The sequence below is a fragment of the Scleropages formosus genome, chromosome 4, assembly GCF_900964775.1.
Source record: "Scleropages formosus chromosome 4, fSclFor1.1, whole genome shotgun sequence".
Taxonomy (NCBI): Eukaryota; Metazoa; Chordata; class Actinopteri; order Osteoglossiformes; family Osteoglossidae; genus Scleropages; species Scleropages formosus.
Genome location: NC_041809.1, coordinates 27,262,217 through 27,278,168, shown reverse-complemented (window position 1 = coordinate 27,278,168; position 15,952 = coordinate 27,262,217). Strand labels below are relative to the sequence as shown.

At 40.9% G+C, this 15,952-nt stretch overlaps 1 long non-coding RNA gene across 1 annotated transcript; it reads right to left on the bottom strand.

The window, feature by feature from the left end:
* Positions 1-832: 832 nt before the first annotated feature.
* LOC108921230 (uncharacterized) lies at positions 833-8,469 on the bottom strand. Its single transcript, XR_001965037.2, has 2 exons — positions 8,239-8,469; positions 833-1,525 (listed from the first exon to the last, which is right to left on the bottom strand). It is a non-coding gene; the product is annotated as an uncharacterized LOC108921230 (long non-coding RNA).
* Positions 8,470-15,952: the final 7,483 nt, after the last annotated feature.

Genomic DNA, 15,952 nt, shown 5'->3' with positions numbered 1-15,952 from the left:
GAGGAAAAAAAAAAAAAAAAAATTGTAATCAGGTTGTCCCCTGTCCATATCAGTAGTGAGAACAGAGTCCTGTGAACTGTTTTTACCTGGGCACAAGGGTTAGGCATGTTGTGGTTCTATCCAGGTTCAGTGGGGATTAAGAACAGCAGGAACTGATCCTCTCAGTATCAAAGTGCATGAGGAGCAGTGACTATTGCAGGTTTCCATGAGTTCTCGTTGTCCTGAATAACATCAAGGGAGGAGATTAATTGAAGCCATCTGGATCAACCACTCTCGGAAGTCAACTCCGAGGTTCGAAAGAGAGGTACCCAGAGTGTGGCTACAGCCAATATTATCGTTCCCAACCTTCACACCCCGTTCCACCCCACTGTATTTGGCACCAATTACCAGCACTCCACTTTTTAGTAAGACAAGCTTGATTAGAAAGTGTCTCTCATCCTCATTAAGGATAGCAAGGGCACCTAGGAGGGCTTAAGCATCAGCTGTTCCATTCCCCCCCCCAAATTTCTCTTTCTCAAAACTACACACTCATTTTAAGTCGCCTTTTCAAGGTATAAATGCTTTATTGGAAAGACGTGTGTGATATTATGCATGGAAGGGAAGAAAAAAAAAATGTATAGCTAGAAAGAGGACACTGCTCTTTATCAGTATCAGTGTTGACCGCATGTTAGCCTTCACTATTTTCACACAAATAATGGGAGAGTATTATGCTGCTGACCCAGAGAATATATCAGGAGGCAAGAAATGGTGCTGTCAGTCTCCCACCTCCAGTAGCTTTGGCTTATTTAGTGCCCAATCCAGGAGGACAAACCAGAACCATGGGCAGAAGAACTTCCTTAAAGCATTATATTTGGGGAAGAAAACAAGTACACACCCCAATGTGATCATTGGCAGTTCATGCTGACCATAACCCTATTCTCAAATCATTGTCTATTAGTTCAGGACAGTGAATAAATTTAGTTTATTCCCTTCCATTTCTCTTGTTCTCTTTTCCAGTGGTAGAGTGCATGGCAGCAGAAAGCAAAGTATCAGAATGAAACTAAAAATAAAATCCAAAATAGGACAGCACTACAGGAATGAGTGGACAGTTCCTAGAAAAATTTGAAGGATAGACAGTCAATGACTTGCACAGCAGGATGTTAACCATTATGTATATGCAATATACAATCTTAAATGCCCACCATTCTGTGATCCTCAACTGGCTTCTATGGCCTTCGTTGAACTTCAGATGTAACACTGTCATTGGGAGTCTAATGTGTCAGCTTTAGGAAAGGAAAAAAAAAAAATATCCAGCAGCACTGCATGTTTCCATGTGTGTTCAAGTGTCATCCTCTGTTTTTCAACTAAGTCCCGCTCTTCTTGCTCCTCTAGGTGCAGGGCAGGAGCTGGCCCCAACAGTTCTTCAGCTGGCAGCTTTAGCTGCTAAACAGGAACATAAAGCTTGCCAGTGAAGAACTGCTGATAGTCAGCCAGACATGGGCACAGATGCTTCTTCCACTGGAGACTGCATGTTCTGGGCACAGATCTGGAGGAGATGGAGAGATCGAGTTTAGTTAAAACTGGTGAGATGCCGAGTCACATTTGTAGATCTTTTCAATAAGTGTCCAGTATCACCAAGACGATCAAATCCAAGAACACCGAGAAGAGCTTTAAGAAGGAGAGTATGTCAAGGCACACACTCCTTACCAATTGCTTTTACACACTACAGTTTAACATGTCAAACAGCACCTTTATGGACAAACTAGATCCACCTGAGCTCTTGTGATAGTATTACTGATGTACCGCAAGTGGTTATGGGGCTGCAACTACTGCGTAAATGGCTAGATGTGTACAGGGGCTGTCCAAGAGAACCTAGCAGGGCATAAAGAAAACTCATCACTATTCTGCTGTGAACTAGAAAACAAAAAGCAGCAGCTACAATACTCCTGAGAATGTGTCATGTTCAGGGATATACACATGTACAGAGAAAACCCATTTGTGTAACAGCAAATGTGTGCATATTTGTAACAATGCAATTCCTAGACTAGGTCAAGCAATTCAAAGGTGTTTTACACCTGCTAATCTCTAACACCAACTGACAACTTTAGGTCAGAGTCAGTTTTGTCTTACAGGCATGGCATCGGTTTGTCTATGAGACATGCCACCTCATCACTTGGCTTAGATACTTTTGGGCTTTTTAGTCGGTAACTGTGTAAACCATTCATTCCAGCTGTTCAGGATGAAACACTGCCATTTCTATATCATACTATGTAAGCTACATGATCTATACCCTCAGGACAAAAAGGCCTTTGCCCTGCATATTATAATTCACCACCAGATATACACAAGTTTTTCTTCCCAATGAGACTCAAGAACATAGCTAGGGAGCCAAGTTCTGTAGCATATTTGCAGAAAGCAAATACAATGACAAAGTGCTGGAAGCAGGCAGCAGTGGCACCCAAAGGGATAGCTAGACAGGCTAGTAGCCCTGCCACCAGCAACAGGAGTTGATAAAGCTGTTCCGATTCAGGTCAGGAATGTTAGGCACCCAAACCCAAATTGTCAAAATAGTGAGCAATGTTTTTATTCTTACTACACAGGCGTGCCCCCAAGGAACTCAGATCAATACAACTAAATATACTGATGTTCTTGGGTGAATGCAGTCAGCTTGCATTGGTACCACACCCACAATACCCACAAAAAGGTCACAACTGCTCATGAAGTCAGACCCCACCACCCATATGGGATTTAATGGATCTGACAAATTCACAGATAACTCCCAGAACCTTAAACCCTATAAATAACCATTTCTAACTAAGCAATATTATGCTTTCTTGTAGCCAAGACAACTGGAAGTAGTCTTATCACTAGTTCTTAAGCCTAACCTTATGATGCACAATGCTTTAGCTAGCATGGACTAAATGAAAAGAGGAAGTATACAGGGGAGACTGAACAAGACAAAACACAATTAATGGTAATATTCCAACAGGAGTGCAGGTGGGAACAAAACCACTGTTGCCCCCACAGTCCAAACCAACATCCTCCAACTGCGTGCGAGAAGAGTGGTATGGAAGGAAATTCCAGCCGGATGAAACAATGGAAATGACTGCGGGGACAGGAGGAAGCACCACAGGCATGTGAGGAATGCCCAGAGTCTGTGACTGATCCCTATGCTTTCTTTCCCATAAATCTCTCTCAATCAACGGTGGAGAGAGGCACAAATGGCCAACGTGAGCTTATTGCTTGAAGAGTGAACACACTGTTACAAACATGCATTAACCAAATCACTGCAGACACTAAGAACAATAAGCTCAGACATCCCAGCAGATACTGGGATGTAGTAAAATTTGCCTTGCTTTACAGAACCGCACCTTGTCAATGTGTGCGCATTTGCCACATGCAACACATATATACCTGTATGCACTAGTGACTGTGCGCATGTGCAGCAGTTTAAAAAATTACAATCCATTATCTCTGAACAGTTTAGTGTTCAGGTTTCCAAGTAGTGACTGGACTGAATAGAACCAATACCTCCTAGTGGTAGTCTTTCTACTTCAGTTCCACCCACACTGACATTTTATCTATTATGCATCAACCAACTGGATCTATCATCAGACTTTTAAAGAGCCTGGAAAAGCAGCAATAGCTACTGTAATCAGAACCATTTCTCCCCTTTGAACTCCAGACATTCAGAACATATGCCGCAGCAGCTCTAACTGCATAAACAAGGCTCTTCTGCCACAGCTTGACACCGGTCACACCGACAACTGGTCTAGTAGAGCGTCCAACAGTACAGCCTATAAGACTTAACTACAGGTCTGTCTACACTTCACAGAGCTTAAGGAACACAGAACAAAACCAGTTTTTCCATATTCAGTCTGTGCCAAGTTGAGAACATTACAGGCCTTCCTCCATAAACCACTTAAGGGCATATTATTTACAAAAACACATCCCCATCAAATTTCAGTCTACCACTATCCAGAAAACAGCAAAGATATGACCTTCAACCTTTACCCTTAAAACATCCATACACTCATGGACATTCTGATGGAATATTTGTACATTGTCTTTGACCTTAGGGCAACAGGTAGACAAGTGAGACTGGGGAGAATTAAATAGGACACAAGTATACCATTAGCAAGAATTATCTAGAAGTGTTAAGGAAAACCTACATGTGCCAGTAACTGCAAATTCTTTATACATAAAAAAATTCTGGCTGTAAATTCAAGGGTAACAAAGTGACAGATTTCCATAGTTCTCACTGTAGGCAGAAGTGCAAGCCCCTGTCAAGCTGATCATGTCCACAAGTCACGTGCATGTAGGACAAATAAGGCCAAATACACCACAGCCTTTCAGAACAAATTAATTTCTATTAAAATGTTCACTCATTATTCCATTAGCTACATACTTGCATTTGCCAAGCCAAGAGACATTAATGGCAGTAGCCTGGCTGTGCCAAGACAGTCTACTGGTTCAATGCAATTGCATATTCTTCTGAAAATTTAATAGCAGCGACTTAGGTTTGTTATGTTCTGCTTGAATTTATGGCATGAAAATTTATTGTGGACAATTCCCACACAAGTTTCATGGGATTTTCATCCGACTTTACCTCTTTAAAAATGCTTCTCTGACGCAAGTCAAGGACAGAGTGAAAAGTAACAATCATGTAAGGGAAAGTAGCAGAGCAGCAGTTTGTCCAACAGCTATAAAATGTTTTTAACGAATACACCAAAACAACTATTTGAAGCAAAATATTTAAGCAAATTTCCTGCTATGCTCATCAATATTTCCTTTTCTAAAAAGCTGCAGCCATTGTTACTGAATCACTATTGAAGATCATAACCCGTTCAAAACAGCTTTAGGTTTCATACCAGTTTAATTCAATTCAAAATAACCAATGGAGTTCACACAAAAAGCTAGTCTACAGAGAACCTTTTAGAAGTAGAAAGGTAAAGATTCCCTGAGATGGCAAAGCTGCTTATCACACTTCTGTCTCTTCATATCAGCATTTTTTGAACCATGCAACCCCTACACTGACTGTGACCCTTCAACTCCAGAGGTCATCTGACAGTCATTTCTACAGGTAGTTACACTGTTTTATTCATCATAAAAACACCTAATGGATTAATGCAATGTGACTCGTGTTCGATGGGGAAAAAGTGTTCAGAACTGCATAACAAAAGACATTTTGAATGGTGTACTTAAGCATCATTGTACTTAATGAAGCTGGGTTGATGCAACTGTTTCATACAGTTGCTGACATGGTGTACAAGGAAGTCTAGGGTAAAAACACTTGAATATGGATGGAGGTCCTTACCAGCTGAATAATAACCAGCAGTAAGAGGCAGCAGAGTCCACCAGGCAGCATGTAGCACCCTAATGTCAGCAGTCACAAGACCAAGCAGAAGCTGAACATTACAGAGGAGGGACCAGCAGTAAGGCCACCCCCTCAAGGGCATCAGAATTTCCCAGATTATGTCAACTGGGTGGGCTACATTCTCTTTGGCATCATGCTGTTCTGCAACACTATCAGTAAAGGAGGTTGAGGCCACTAATGCACAACAGTTAAATTCAGACATACCTTTAATACTGCAGTGTTGTAATCATGGTAATTAGTAACCTTCTGTGATAAGTCAGCACAGAGTTCACTTTAAGTTGGCAAATTTATTGTGCTTAAGGGTAGCCCAGAGGACACCTCTGGTGTCCATCTTCCCCTCCCCCACAGCAATTCCACCCACCAGACCCCCTACCTAACCTTTGACCAGTAGCCTGAAAAACAGGCTTTGGGTTCAACAGCAGAGAGAATGAGGACAAGAACAGTGATCAGGCATTCTGAAGGGCTGCATCAGCTACACCCTCCCCCTTCATTTAAAATGAAAAGAAAAATAATGCAAGGCATGCCAGTGATTGGTAGAAAGCCTTATTATCCTGGCGTTTCATCGTACTCAAGCTCTGGGCGAAGGTACAGCAGACACGCATTCCATCACATGCTGAACAGCTGGAGAATTCGACCCAAAAAAAATGCAAACTCATGCTGGCTCATAAAAGGCAACCTTGGAACACAACTTCAGAAGCCATATCAGAATGCTGGAGGGGGGGGGGAATAAATTAAAAAAGAAAAAGGAAAAAAAAAAAAAAAAAAAAAAAAGGTGTGCGCAAGCGGAACAAGAACATGGGCGCAGCTCTGTTTCTAAAACCCACCGTCGCCTGTTGTCCGGACTGTGGGACCTGCGAGGTTGCACAAGCCCAAACTGCACAAAACGTTTGGTTAAACTTACATAATTCCTGTTTCCAATTAAAGAGGGGAAAGATCACCAATGTAAGGGCAGCAAACGCAGCAGAAAACAAAGGTCCAACTGCGCAGAGCGAGTGCGTCAGAGAGGCCCTGCGTGGAGCCTCCGCGCCCTGTCACTCATGACGGCCCGTTTTTCCTTTCCTTCTTGTTGTGCCCCTCTGACATTGTTTTTTGCGATTCATAATAAACCCGTTCACTTTGTGAGAAACACAGGCGGCTGCTGCCCGCGTTTCTAATTACTGAAACGATACAGGTAAATGTAGCACTTTTCTGACACTGGTGGATTACATTACGGAATCTCCCAGCGCTCTGCCGTTAAAAGGAAATGTTCCAGTTCCGTGGCTCGACATTTCCATTCCTTTTGGGGTTTTTTTTTTTTTTTTTTTTTAACTCATCTCTTTCGCAATACCTCGCAGAAGCTACAGTTTTATTTATTTATTAAATGTGGAACGACGAACAAGACGTTAAGGCCGCAGCGCCACTCCAGGGTCCCCGGGTTCTCCCGCCGGGGCTGAAAAGAGGAGCGGGGCCGCTGAAGGGCGTGGTTCTCCGGAGCCCAGTGGGATTCGCTCAGTCAGGGTTCGTTAACGTCTAAATGAGTTTATTCTCGCGATCGAATGAGGGTTATTACATGCCACCCCAAGGAGCGTGTCCTCTTAAAAACACACCAACTTCCTCTGAGTCTGTGTGTATTAAAAAAGCCACACCTTGTGACCCTTTATAGAATATTGCACAGATAAGGGTCCCTGCTGTACACTTACCTCACAGTAGACCTTTGAGATTTTAACTTCACTTGGCCAGTTGCCTGAAGGGGCAAAATGAATGACGCTCACTGCTGTGGGAACCCGTTTTAATTATAAATGTCCAGAACTTTCCGGTTTAGGCCGGTAAACTGAGCTCGCCTCGCATTCAGGCGTTACGCTTTAAGTGTCAGACCGCGAGCGCTTAACCGAACCTTAAAGAAACTGGGTGTTTCCCGGTGCCATAACCGATCTATTAACTTGTGCGACTACTAAGAGTGACGTCGTGACTAAAATACGGCGTTTATTACCGCCGCACGATGTGCTGCTAACTAAAAACAGCGTATCGACGGTGCTTTTAAGTGTTTTTGGGATTTTTAGAACTGCGGCGAAGAGCCAACTCGACACAACGCGAACAGGCTACTGGTACTGACTCAGCGCCGGCCGGGTAACATCTTTCGTACAGAATTACATCTCCAGTTGATTAAGCGAACGTATGAATAATAATGTAACTAGTAGTGGAGACTTCCCATGTTGATGTTTGGCGTAGGGAGGAATAAAAATAGGATTGGTTACTCCTGCTTGCAAATCGACGTCTTCCGCTACCCCCGACCTTACGGGAATTCAGCATCCATAGTTCGGCAACAGACTTGTGACCCGACGGGGAACCCGAATCTTTACTACGGAAGATCACCTTCTCCTTCAACCTATAATAAAAATCATGACTTGCATCCTCCTGACTGGAGATTTTAATTAAAAAAAAAAAAAAAAAAAAAAAAAAAAAAAAACTACGTCTCCATCTTCTAATTCCTTCCACTTAAGGCATTAGTTATGTTTTTTAAACCAGCTATGTGATCTTAAGACAAGCATAACCAGCAAGATGACAAGTGGCAGGCGATGCAATCCGCCGTACAAACTTACTAACTTTCATATTAGGCAACAGCTAAATAAAATGTGTTGTCGATCACATGATCATGTATTATCCGACATAGTTCCAATACCTAAAAGAAATTGTGGTATTTCACCCTTCTGTAAATCAGCGGTAGCTTCGCTAGGTACTAAACGGGCGAGTAGTCTGATTTTTCCTTCTTTTCGGAGCCCCACCTTAACCTCGACCCACTCGGGACACTTCATGCAAACGCACAAAACGAAACTGATTACACGTCACATTACATCGAAAGAGGGCCTGACGCGCACCGATAATTTTGTCGACGATGTACTTACATTGGAAAGTTGTTTAAACTGTCCGCTCCAGCACTACTTTTTCATAATTTCTTGGGTTCCCAAAAAGGGTTACCGTCTTCCTGGCGTCTATAATCCAACTCCCCGCAAACCGGCTTCTAACTCCGATCAGCTGTCTGCGCGATGACGCCATCAGCAACAGCTGGCCAATGGAGCTCGACGTCAAAGAGCTAAGATGACGCTCGGCTCGCGAGGCGAATTAATGACAGGCTCTCCAGCCAATGTCAGCGCTAAAATTACCAATAGGCGGGACGTCAAGAAATGCCAAATAGACTGTTCTTATCCAATAGTACACGGATTTTAATGCCCAGTTGCTCCTCAACCAGTGTCCGTGAAAGTGTGTGACCAATAGAAACACGCGAGGAGTAAAAAAATTCGCACGATGCAGTGTTAAAGAATGTGCTTTGTAGAGAATGGATTACAGCTACAACTGTAACCTCCTGGAATAAGTTGTGAACTGCCTAATGCACTGACGTTCTTGTCACACTTTTCTGAGTATTTTCTGCATTTTCACAAAGTTCTCGGAAGGTAACATGATACATGTAAGATGAGGTTAACTACTATTCAGACTGGGTATTTTCTTTAGGAAAACCTGAGTAAATCTTACAGTTTAAAAGTACAGTACCAGCAAAACGTTTTAGTGCTGGTATATCTTTTCCACAAAACCTTCTGTTAACAGGTTTCAGCAGGAATACAATCAAAATTATTTTTCAGCTGTTCTACAGCAGGTCCCAGGGATATCAGGCACTTGTGGGATGCTTTGTTTTCACTCTTCTGTCCAGTTTATCCCATGCAAATATTGCCCAGGGGCAGTCAAACTGGTATAATATACATTTAAATTTTTTTGTATAAATATATACAACTGTAACAAAAATGGACAACATATATTTTACAAAGTTAGCATGTACAGAGATAAATTATGTCTAACCCAGGTTTGCACTATATGTCACTGGCATGGCTGTGAGTGTATTACAGACCTGAGCACAGCAAGTGGGTGGAAGCAACTACACTGTAATCAGTGGTTTTCAGTTCCAAGATCTTTCTACTCCCCAGAGCAACAGCACAGATCTGACTGGCAGATGTTTGTTGTTTTTATTGGGTTCCCCCCCAAACTTTCTATCCTTGAACATACATTATAACCAGTGTGTAAAGAAGACTGAGAACCATGCCAAAGGCTTAAAAGCAGGTAGCGGTGGATAACAAATCAGGCCAGCAAAAGACATGTCCCTGCAAGACTGAAATAACGCTTTCTTAGGGAAAACACATCTGCCAGCACATAATTAAATAGTTCTGCTTTTTAGAACAATAAATGTTGTGTATGGTTTTGTGTATCATCATTGACCTTTGGAACTTAATCATTTTATGCAGACTTGTGAATGTATTCATTTTCTAGTAAAGCATTTTTTAAATACATATTTTATTTGAACATTATTATCACAAATACTTACAAATCATGGCTTAGAGTACCTAAGTATTTTTATACATGTAAAGTGTAATTCTTCATTAATGTCACAGAAATATATTTTTTGCCTTTTGCTCAAGAAACATACAGAAAGATATTACTACTATGTTCATATTTTCTTCAAATATTGAAAGAGCATGATTTTCTTCTCTGGCTCACAGCAGTGTAATGAAAGGCTGAAGATGGAGTAAATGCTATATGAATTATGCCTTTTTAATGAAGACTTGCCAACATGCATGTTTCAAGATTGTTCAGCATCCTCTGCAGAACGGCTCATCCTTTACTTGTTATGCCATGGCTTTGAGCAGTAAATAAAACTCATACTCATCAACATTGCCACATGGTATGCTTTTTTGTTTTCCTTCTAGATATCAGCAAAGAGCCTAGAACTTGGCTACAAGGTTGAAGAGTGCAGAGAGGATTTTCATTTACATAGCCATGTTCCAGAAGCGCTACAATCATCAGGATCTCCTTATACCCTAAAAAAGTACAATACTAGAGTACTTCATAAACATATAGGCCTGCAAGTGGGACTGCATTTGTCAGCCTTTAAAAAAAAATGATGGAGTTGAGAAAGGGGTTACATCTCATATCTGCAGAGGTAATGGGCAGTCTACCTCTGGTCCTCTGTGGGGGATAATCCACAAGTGAGAATAGTTTTATCTTACAATTAAATTTAGGGTTCTGTGCCACTTGTTCTGGTTGAAGGAATAGGAGTGGAGGCATTTTCAGTAATCCTGCTTTGACACCTAATGAAACTGCATACCTTTAGAGCATTAAATACTTTTGTAAAGTAAATGTGTTTGACAGGAGGCAGCAATGCAATAGGAGCATAATTACTGAAGATTTACTGAACATTTGTTTCAGTCTGTGGAAAGCAAACTACATCCAAATACTGAAGATGTGAAGATGACTCAAGGCCAGAAGGGGAGTTTCAGACTACACACACTATGTTTTCTGTGTGAGTCATAAAGGTTCTCCTGGGAGATGAGTGTATCATGAGTTGTAGTCAACATGCCACACCAGGAAAAATCTTTTACTCTGAAAAATTTATCAAGACTTGTATTTGGACTCTTGACTATACTTACACTTCTATTTTCACACATCTTGTAAAATAGGAACAAAATGAAAGACTTTTTTACATTCAAAATCTATTACATCATATTTGTGAGATTAGGAACAGAGAGAAATGCAAGATTCAAGCAACTTCCCTACACAAACAGGCTCATACAACCTGGATATAAGTAGCTGAGAGTAGGTGATCATTTCTTTTGAAGGATCAATCTTATACCAATAGACTGATAAAAGTAATGGGAAGACTACCATACTTAGTGAAACTCTCTTGTCACTGCCTTCAGTTCTGATATCATTATGAGTAGTTCCAGAAGACTGGTTCATCCACAAACTTTCAGCAGGTTACTTACTGAATTCCATGCCTTTCTTCAGAGGAGGTCACTGTGACTTTAAGAAAAATCTCTGGCAAAAGCAGCCAACCAAAAGGTCCAGTGCATAAAGTCACCAACCAATGAGATGTCAAGGGGTGGGGGTTACAAAATTAGTGCAAACTGAGTGACTCAGCAGACAAGTGCGTGTGAGATGACATTCAGCTGCATTTTTAAAGGGCTTTTGCTTTCTATCCACCAATACTGGAGGCTTAAAAATAAATCAGTAGAAAAAATTCCCTTCAGCTTAAATCACGCAATGCAGTATTTGTACCAGAGATTTGAGATAGCTATGCAGTTCTTTTTTACTTTCTGCTTCGTGATGAATCCTTTCGCTCTGCAAAAGAAGCAGTGGTGTGCTGTGATTTATTACATACAGCGTTATTGCTGAGGTTACACAAGCACCTTCTTCTGAAGTGGAAGGCCTGTAAGGAGTCTATGCAACATTGAAACACTGTTTCTGCTTTCACATAGAACTTGAATTTAAAGTTTTGGTGTTCCTAGGCTTTTAAGTAAAGTTATTTCAGTTGTGCTTAGTGAGAGATCACCTCTTGTTTATCTATCGCATAAATGATAAATGCATTAATAATAATGAGGTGGCAGAATTTAGCTTTCTAGCAGATTCTTCTGAGACAGCACCACAGCTCAAGGACCTATATGTTTACATAGATATACTGTACATGTGTGATGTAAAACTTGCAAATTACCCTTTTTTCCTTAGTAATTCACCAAGCCAACATACAATGGTGTGGTGTGGTGTCTTTCTCCTTTTTTCTGCCCTAAAGCCCGGATTAAGAGGAGAAATGAGGCCAGTGAGCATGGAAGCTTCCAGAGGCATGAGCAGAGCCCAGGCTACTCTTCTACGCAAAGCTGCCCTCGTCAGCAAAAGGCACTACAGTGACAAGGCACTGCACCCTCAGGCCTCTCTGTCTGGGACCACTACATACCTTAAAATTATTTCCCTTACAAATATTTATGTACAGAACTACAGGAAATGCAGTGCAGAGATTTTAAGACTACATTATAGAAACTGTCTGGTCTCTTCATAATTCCTTTTGGGTAAAAATGACTCACCTAAAATGGAGTTATGCAAAATTATTTTATAATTAAAGTATTTGAACCCACCATAAAAATGCGATGTTGCTTTTTGTACATCGCTCCAGAAATACATTGCTTCTAACAGAACTCCAGTGGTAACCATGCAAAAAGTCCTGTTTAAATAAATAAACTGATGCTGGAGGAGTAAGAGTACTTGTATTCATACCAAATACATCACATTTTGTGTTGTATCAGAGGAAACATTTGTTCTCAGACAGCCATCCTTGGCTGTCTCATACTTCTTAGTAAAGCCTGTTACACTTGGCACCATGCAGTCACTGTTTCTTCAGACGTCTTTATACATTACTTTAAATACAGTCTTTGAACGCTCGCTGACGCAATTGTTGTGAATTTAAGTAAACAAAATAATTTACTGGAAGAGGAGATCACGAGGTGAAAATCCATTTTTAAGGGACAGCCATGCAAATATATTTAGATGTTCGGATGGGTGTTTCGGAGAACGATTCCACAATCTTGCCCTTTTCAAGTGCAAGAATTCAGTGCGTGACTGGTCTCTTTAAAACGCCTCGGGGGCGCCTTCACCGAACGAAACGTAATACCGGGTCCTGTGACTTTAAGAAATAACAACGTCATCAAGCCCATATTTTTTCTAGTACGTCAGCTGATCGTCTGAACTGGATAACCTTCCAGGGCAAATCAGCTGTTTCCTTATCCCGCCCATGTGACCTGCCCCCCCCCCCCCAGCGTTCTCTCTGTGGAAATGACGCAACAGAAAGGCAGTTTACGCCCATGCGCATCACAGAAAGGGAAATATTTTTCGAACCCAAACATTACTGTCCGTGCGTCAGCCGCCCAGTAGCTCATATCGATCTTTAAACCCTACATGAAACTTACGTGACTTAAAGCAAAAAAAAAAAAAAAAAAAATGGGGGAAAACATGAACATGTTTTTTCCCCACAAACAAACAGGTCTTGCTCAGTAATCAGTAATGTTGTAAAACATAAGCAAAACTTGTTTTTTTTTCATGCGATTGTCTGATAAAATTTATTAGGTTCTGAGTGCTGTATCTTAGCTTTTCCATGGCATTGCTGCACTTGATAGCAAATCAGTTCAGCTGGTGTTTCAGGTGTAAATCAGTAATTAAAATGTATTTGTATTTTTGAAATCACAGGGATGTGCTTTCAGATGTGGAATAACAAGGGTCATAAACATACCTGTACTACCTCTGTATCCATAGGTGTAATTATGAGGGGTGTGTCTCCCAGTATTTGTGTAGGCCTATCTCTCCACTGAGCCCTACTACTGAGAATCTTTTTGCCTGACAAGCACCTGGCATGTTGTAACACCACTTCATGTCATCATTAACAACAAGACGTGGGAGGAAACAAAGACAAGAACTATAGTGTTATTTTTAGTTCAATTCAACAGTTAGTACTTCATGTTCAATAGCAGCAAGGTCTAGATTTCTATTTGAGAGCTAGGGTTTATTCTTAATTTACCACAACCTTTTACTGTACATTCACCTGTAAAGGGGTTTACATTTATTCATTTAGCGGACACCTTTCTCCAAAGCAACTTATTGTGTTAAGCTAACAGTTGTTGTGAGCTTATAATCTTTACACAGCTGGATAGTTCTACTGGAGCGATTTAGGGTAAGTATCTTGCTCAAGGACTCTAAAGCCAGAAGCGGGGATCAGATCTACGCCTTCTGGCTCCAAAGGCAGTAGCGCCAACCACTATATTACTAGCTGTCCACCTATGGGGTGAGGATGTCAGGTAGCATAGTGTTTGCAGAAGAAGACATGTCACCAAAGGGTTCCTCACTCAAGCCTCATGAGGAGCCCACAGGGTATAAGATGACAATAATCACGGAAGTTAAATAAAATTTTGAATGGCTTTTAATAATACTTTTCACTGGGCTCCTGATACATCTAGTGTATGGAAGCTGCCGCAAAACCAGTGTGCTTAGTGCCTACCACAAAAAAAAACTTTAGAATGGTTTCTCTATGCATGTCATGACATGTTATATAATATCTCAGCTGGCCAGTGGCCGGGTGGTGGGCCATGTGTCATATGATGGTGTTTTTACCAAGGTGGAAACCTAGCCTCAGCTCCCAGCTATGCAGACAGGCACAGCTGGCAAAATCACAAGAAGCCAACTTGCTCTGTCTTTGCTCAAACATCTCTATGTCACATTACAAAAATGGCTTACATATACAGGTAGTTTACAATTATCCAGTGGAACACAAAATACACTTGGAACAACAGGAGGTGCTCAATGTTTTTGTTCATTTGGCTTATACAAAAGACAGTTCTCATTTTCTTCTGGTTTATTTTGGGTGTTTGACTCCAGAACTTTGATGTAACCACAACAATAGAAGATGTCAGGTTAAAGTAATTTCCTTAAAGGTCATGAATGATTCAAAGTTTTTCCAGGTTTTTTTTTTTTTTTTTTTCTAGGAGCCGTGTGCTAAGTCTGTGAGAGGAAAGGGCCTGTGAGATTTCTGTGCCATTACTCTGTTGAATAACAGAACATGCCAGCATATGCGCTGCCACTGTGATATGGAACTATGCATCTCTAGATTCCCTGAGTAAATAAATTGAGACTATATCAATCTTATCTTGGACAGACAGAAATACCCAATTCCTTTAGAACCTAGAGGTCTAGTCACTCCAGCTGAGTGGACCTTGCTGGTACGGCTGACAGCCCGGGACCGAGATTACAGAGGTCACAAATAGTTACACAAGGCTGCTTGCACAACATAAAGTGTGGGGGAGCACCATGTCAACCATCAACTACTTCTGGTAAACAATCATGTCAAAGTGCAGTGAAGACATGACAACCCTTCCATTGTACTAATTATTCGTTGTGCTTTCACACTGTTTAGCACAACAGGTAAATCAGTTCTTGAGAACCAAAGGTGACAATGTCCAGAAGACTTGTTAATTTTAGTTTGAGTGAGGGCAAAGTTTGTTTAATTTGAACTTTGCCCTCACCCGGCTTTAAACAAAGTTGTTAATAAAATGTGACACGCTGCATTAAACGGGGGCAGTAGGTAACATTTCTTAAAGCTGCCATTTTTGGAATCAAGGCTCCCAGGTTGAAATCATACCTTGTGTGGTAGCATTTCATGTTTTACAACCCCAATTCCAAAAAAGCTGCGAGAGTATGGAAAATGCTAATAAAAACAAAAAGGGGTGATTTGTAAATTTACTTTGACTTATATTTTGACTTGTGCCCAAATGCTCAATAAGTGTTTTAAAGACATGGTGATGTTACACAGTGATAAACACTTGACTGTCCCAACTTTTCTGGAACGCGTTGCAGGCATCGACTTTAGAATGAACACATTATCTTCAAAAAACAATGCAGCTGATTCGGTAAAACATGAAATACCTTGTCTTTATACTGTTTTTGTTTGAATACAAGTCAAAGTAAATTTACAAATCACTTCCTTTTGTTTTTATTAGCATCTTCCATACTGTCCCAACATTTTTTGAATTGGGTTGTTGTAAGGTACTTACCCTGATTTGCTACAGTGTAGGTGCCTAGCTGTATAAAAAGGTAAAACATTGTAAATTGTGTAACACTGAAAGTTGCTTTAGAGAAACGCAGTAGTTAAATATAAACTTGCAATGTTGCTTGAGAGCATGCGAACCCTATAAGCATAGTCATTATTCTTGTATAAAATATTAAAAATTGCAATTGGTAATACGCACCTGTTATGTCTGA